The sequence below is a fragment of the Rhagoletis zephyria genome, unplaced genomic scaffold (genome assembly GCF_001687245.7).
Source record: "Rhagoletis zephyria isolate East Lansing unplaced genomic scaffold, Rhagoletis_zephyria_1.1 Rzeph_scaffold_00005, whole genome shotgun sequence".
In the NCBI taxonomy this organism is placed as follows: Eukaryota; Metazoa; Arthropoda; class Insecta; order Diptera; family Tephritidae; genus Rhagoletis; species Rhagoletis zephyria.
The window spans coordinates 669,502-675,975 of record NW_016157089.1 but is presented as its reverse complement, the minus strand read 5'-3'; the positions used below and the strand labels follow the sequence as shown (position 1 = coordinate 675,975).

At 33.4% G+C, this 6,474-nt stretch overlaps 1 protein-coding gene across 3 annotated transcripts in view; it reads right to left on the bottom strand.

Annotated features, from left to right (window-relative positions):
• Lim3 (Lim3 homeobox protein) overlaps nt 1–6,474 on the bottom strand; it is a 204,060-nt gene that overhangs the window by 26,430 nt on the left and 171,156 nt on the right. The window lies entirely within an intron of this gene.

Genomic DNA, 6,474 nt, shown 5'->3' with positions numbered 1-6,474 from the left:
TGGCTAATTATATATTCTTTATCAGTTTAAAAGAATTTCGGTTTAGTTAGAAATCCCCTAAAACCATTTTAATTAAAAAAGATGTTAACCTTAAGATTTTACGACGGTTAACACGTCTTGTGAATCCCCTAAATATAAGCAATAGGTTAAATAAATTACTTCAATGTGAATACAAATCAAAATTGTTTTGAAGAAACTTTATTTTCAAACTGCATGTAGGAGTGTTGCCACCTGATTTTATAATTAAATTCAAATTGAATTAAGAGGATTAGACAATTTAAATGTGTATCACAACACAAGTGTTAGACGAAAAAGTTTTAACGAGATTTTGGTTTAAAATTAATTTGTTTGAAAAGTCTAATTAAATTAAATTATATGAAATATTGAAATATTGGCGTCAAAGAAAAGACTTTCACGAAAAATGTAGTTTCAGCATTTATAACATTACAGAGGGTTTCTACCAGTGGAAAAAGTTAAACTCAAATTATTTAATAAGTCAAATGAATTATTAAAGTATGGGTATAAATTACGTTCGTTAAAAATGTTTTTTTCTTCTTTTTATTTAAGATGGTTTGCCATATGTTTTAGAAATTAAATTAAACTTGAATTAAGGGAATTAGATATGTAGTCTATATATGTATTTATTTATTTATTTGTTACAGTCTTACGCCTTAATAATACAACTATGATATTCGTACATACATATGTATATGAATTGTGATGTTCTTATTGCAAAATTATCAATTAAATATAAAATTATGTATACAAAAACAATATATCGATGGCTAAGTGGAAGATCGACCTATCTCGGCAGCCAGTTCGAAAACGCTCTATCTCAAAAAAATTTTCAAGAACGCCCTACTTCGGAGTTTAATTGAAAAACACCTTATCTCAAAATTCGGTTCAAAAACGCCCTCTCTCACTTCAAAATATATTGAAAATATGCTGATATAGGGCGTTTTTGAATCGAAAGCTGAGATAGGGCGTTTTTGAAACGAGTTCTGAAATAGGGCGTTCTTGAAAAGTTTTTTGAGATAGAGCGTTTTCGAACTGGCTGCCGAGATAGGTCGATCTTCCACTCAGCCATCGATATATTATATTACATATGTCTATATTGGGCCGCATGAATAAAAATATGAAATTGCCCCCTCCAAAAAGTTCCGACCTGGAAGGTTTATTTGAATAATCGTGTACATGGTCGGAAATTCCAAGAAAACGCAATTGCAGTTCCCAATCATACGGCAGAACAGGCAAACTAGACAAGTGGTCTGAACAGGCAAGTTCCAGGCCGTATTGTTAGGGCAGTTGGAAAGGACTACTTTCCAATCTGCACTTTCCCTTCTCATATTATTGCTTCAGTTGTTAGGGCAGTTGGAAAGGACCAGGGGGTCTACACTGCAATGCGATGCGTTAGGCAGCCGTCACAGCATACTACTTACGGCGTATTTGTATTTCACATCGCATTGCTCCTTCGCATCACATCGCAGAGTAGCCCCCCAGTTTCCAATCTGCACCTTCACTTCTCATATTATTGCCTCAGTTGTTAGGGCAGTTGGAAAGCACTAGTTTCCAATCTGCACCTTTACTTCTCACATTGCAGCTTCAGTTGTTAGGGCAGTTGGGAAGCACTAGTTTCCAATCTGCACCTTTACTTCTCATATTGTAGCTTCAGTTGTTTGGGCAGTTGGAAAGGACTAGTTTCCAATCTGCACCCCCACTTCTCATATTGTTGATTCAGTTCGATCAGGATTTCCGATGTTATACACGCTGTCTGAATGGACTAGATCCAGAGCACACTGTTTGATTGGGTAGGAGGACGGTGCTTCGGGGATTGGTGTTTCGACTCTGTCAAGATTTGCAGATTCAGCAGGCTGTCTGAATGGATTGGATCCAGAGCAACCCGGCCGGATGGAAAGGATTTGTTTCCATGCCGAGCATCTATCTTATAGTGTTCGACAGTGATCAAGTAATGATCTCTTGAAGCTGGCATTGCTTTCACAATTTCTTGTTTGGGCCGGTAGTTCGTTAAAACACTTCAATCCTTTGTAGAATATGTTCATTTTATCCACTTCTGTCCTATATTGCAATATGTGTGTCAGTTAAAAAAGTTTAAAAAGGTTTTGGTTAAAACATGTTTTGAATAGGGTTGCCACCTGTTTTAAAATTAAATTTAATTAAATTAAATATTAAAACATGACGTGAAACGAAGGTGGTAAGATATCCTTATTTTAAATATTAATAATATTAAATAGGGTTGCCACCTATTTAAAAAAGTAAACTCAAACTATTCAGTAAGTGAAAGTAATTATTAAAGATATGGGTATCAAATGAAATGGGTTTAAAAGGGCTTTATTTCTGAACTGTACTTAGGAGCGTTGTCACGTATTTAAAAAATAAAGTTTAACTTTATTCATCACGTAGATGAAATATGGTGATACCACAATATCAGACGCAAGCTGATGGTACATATGATTGAAGTTAATGTGGATTTGCTTATCTATTGCTAAGTATTAATATTTTGCAATTCATATTGATTTATTAAATTCAATTCAATACAATCAAAACGAATATTTCGTGTACCGTTTTAGACTTGAACGTGATCTTAATAATATCACGTATTCTACGTTTAAGTTAGCTGCAGGTCATAATAAATTTGTTCCTTCGGCCACACTTACCCTGGATTTCAGTAAGCTGTCTCACGTCTCTAGTCTCAAACAAAGAGTCACTAATTTGTCAGCTGGCTCTGAGCTGGTCACAAAAAGAAAATGGAAGAAAAGATGGTTGCTTTCTGTTTTATTTTCAAAGACGCTAAAATGAAGCGAAGAAATATTTGTTCAACAACAATTTCATATCATAAAAATTCACTGAAATTTTTTTTTTTGTTTTTGAAACATTAAAATCTAAAGATTATGTAAAAAAAGTAAAACTAACAAGAAAGAGAAAAAATTAAATAAAAAATAAAAAATGCTCTGCGCCAGAGGAGGACTCCTACCCGGATCTCTTGAGCGGCAGTCTAATGTTTTGACCATTCGGCCAATGCGAATCTTGGAGCGGCGCGAGCAAAAGACGTACATATATGCTATCAGTTGACTGTCGCGCTTGTTTTCACTACACTTTTTTGGTGAACTCAAGTCACAAATTAGTCACTAATTGCTAGTCTAAAATTTAGTGACTTGAGACGAGACTAAATAATAACGTTAGAATGCTCAAACTCCATACATAAGGACTTATTTGAATTAAAAACGGAGTTATAGGATCATATTTTCAAATATGACACCGCCTACATTTGATTAAGTATTTCCAAAAACTACTTAATTTAAATCCACCAAATTCGGCATGGGCATTAAGCTTGACACACAAACACCATTCGCGGAAAATGGATAAAATGAAAATGGTTTATGTAAATGAAGAGTTAAGAAAATGAAATACCTTTGTGTAAAACAAAGTTTTTGTATGTCATAAACTTTAAAAGGCTGAAAATATATTTTGGATATTAGAAATATACCATAAAGGGCATATTCTGAATTTGCACACTGTTAAAAAATCGTGGGTTGTGTTTTAAAGCTTTCTAAACATTTATTTCACCTTTTAAAGTTTACGACTACAACTATACGACACTGACGACACCGTTGTGCATACTCCAATTGTATTTGCTGAGCAAATAAATACACACAGATGTTTTAAGTTTTATAAATTGGCATATGCACCATTCGAAAGTTCTGTTGTTTTCTTAAACCGTTGCACATCGGTCAATGATCAACTAAGTTACAAGATTTTAAGTGCGCAAAGATTTTGGAGGTGTTTTGAAAATTTCATATTTCGATTCTTGATTACCTCGACAAGACCTATAAGAAAATGGAGCCCACACTAAATACCTTTCCTTTTAAGGAACCCGACATCAAATTACTAAACATCAAAGGCACTGCAATTTAAACATAAATAAAAACGTTTACTAATCATGTATATATATTATTATAACTTTTAATGTGAAGATTCTTCACTGAAGAATGAAATTGTTTCACAGTTTTATTAATTATTGCTTTATAATTCGGTATTATGTCTGAAAGCAGGGGTGGCAGCATCCAATTTCGACCGGAATTTGTTTTTTTGTATAAGTGTATCATGAAAACCCTGTCTCACAACGATACGTTGTGACAGAAGGAAGCAAAGTTAATATTACATTTACATTGCATGCAGTGTTTGTTTACATTCATTTTGTTTTCCCTTCAAATGACTGATTTAAAATCACGCGTTTGGGCCCAATGCAAATTTAATAGATACCGTTTTTCGTTTTTAGCTACTTCATGGTATTCACCCCTAACACTAACCCAAGACAAGTGGATTTTGTACCCATTCGATATCACTACTACCATCCGAAAAATAATCTCACAAAGACTTCAGGAGTTTTAGCAAGTACCCAGTTATTACATTTCACATTTAATTTGGTAATTCATCGCATTTCTTGTAGAAAGTTGCATAAAAGTGGGAAACATTCCTTGATTTTCTTTTCCTCACAGGTAATCCAGAAATTTAATTTTCTTTTACAGCATGATAATTTTACCCTCGCCAGAAATATGGTTGTCGATTTTTGCTGCAAAATGTAGTACATAGCTTCACTTATCTTTTCAAAAATGTTGTAACATTGATCATGAACTTATTGAGTGACCTAGTACAGGTCGTAGGGCTGGTCGAGTAATTTACGAAACTGCGTTTAAAATGTTTGTAACACCCTTAAATTCTCAACTTAATCTTAAAAAAACAACTTTACATAACATCCCACACTAAACAATTGCCAGCTTGGTTATTTTGTACCCAATTTTAAGTTTTTATATGGCTTTGGAAATAAGAATACTTAAAGAAATAATAAGTTGTGTGAACACATTGTAAATATGTTGAAAATTTTTCGAAAAAATCTGAAATTTACACAAATTTTTATTTTTTTTTACTTCTACAATATTTTTTTGCTAAAATTTCAAGAGCAAATAGTCTATTTTAGTCATTACTTTGAAAATAGTGGTTGATTCCGAGTAAAACTAGGTACCATTTTTTAAAATCAATAGACAATTTCGGAAGATATGAATTTTATGAAGATTTTTTCAAGATTGCTTCGATGTAATTTTACAGAAAATTTGAATCAGTTGAATTGGATTCACATTGAGGTTTCAATAGTTCGTCCAGAAAAACTTGAATTTGTCTCATTATATTTTATTTATTTTTTTAATTATTGATTTCACATTCTTTGCGAAGTAATGATTAAAATAGACTATTTTATTTTGAAGTTTTGGCTAAAAATGTGGTGGACGGAGAAAAAATTATAAAAATTGGTCTAAATTTCAGATTTATTCAAATTAAAAATAACCGAGCTAAAAATTGTTTAGTGCAGGAAGTCATGCGAAAATGGTTTTTTAAGAATAAGTTGAGAATTTGAGGGTGTTGGAAAAATTTTGAAAACAGTTTCGCAAATTACTCGGCCAGCTCTACGACCAGTAGGTACTCGGTCGCTTAACAAGTTCGTGGAATTTTTTTATTTTGTCTAAATTTCAGATTTGTTCCTAAATAAAAATAACCGAGCTAAAAATTGTTTAGTGCAGGAAGTCATGCGAAAATGGTTTTTTACGAATAAGTTGAGAATTTGAGGGTGTTGGAAAAATTTTGAAAACAGTTTCGTGAATTACTCGGCCAGCTCTACGACCAGTACTAGGTCGCTTAACAAGTTCGTGCATTTTTTATATTTTATTTTGTAACACCGTGTAATTATATTTTGGCGCTTAAACGCTAAATGTCTGGCTGAGCTTCTACTCCAATTTGAGGTGTGCGGCCTGATGTTGTTAAAAACATGAAGGAACCTACAGTTTTACGCCGCCTTCGAACGGTAAATGGATTTTATAATAAGCTTTTTCATGGCAGAAATCCACTCGGAGGTTTGCTATTAACTGCTGAGGGGCGACAGCTGATAAGAAAAAACCTTTTTTTATACCCGAGCGCACTTGTGCACAAGGGTATTATAACTTTGTTCTCATAACGGTTGTTTGTAACAGGAAAAACGAATCGAGATAGATATAGACAAATGTATACATAAATGATCAGAATGAAAAGAGAAATCAATTAAGCGGTGACTGTCTGTCCGTCCGTCTGTCTGTGCACACGATAACTCGAGTAAAAATTAAGATATCTTAACGAAACTTGGTACGTGTACTTCTTTCGGGCGTAGGACAAATGGTATTGAAAATGGGCAAAATCGGACAATAACCACGCCTACCTCCCATATAACGGTAATTTTCAGAAATACGAAAACTGCGATATTTTAGTAACTACTGAAGATTATTCACTCAAAATTGATATTTACAATAATTTTTAGACGAAAAATAAGAATATTATAAATTTTTGGAAAATGGGCGTAGCCACGCCCACTTATGGTTACATGTGTATATCTTGGTAACCGCTGCACCAATTTATTCCAAACTTGGCACAGTT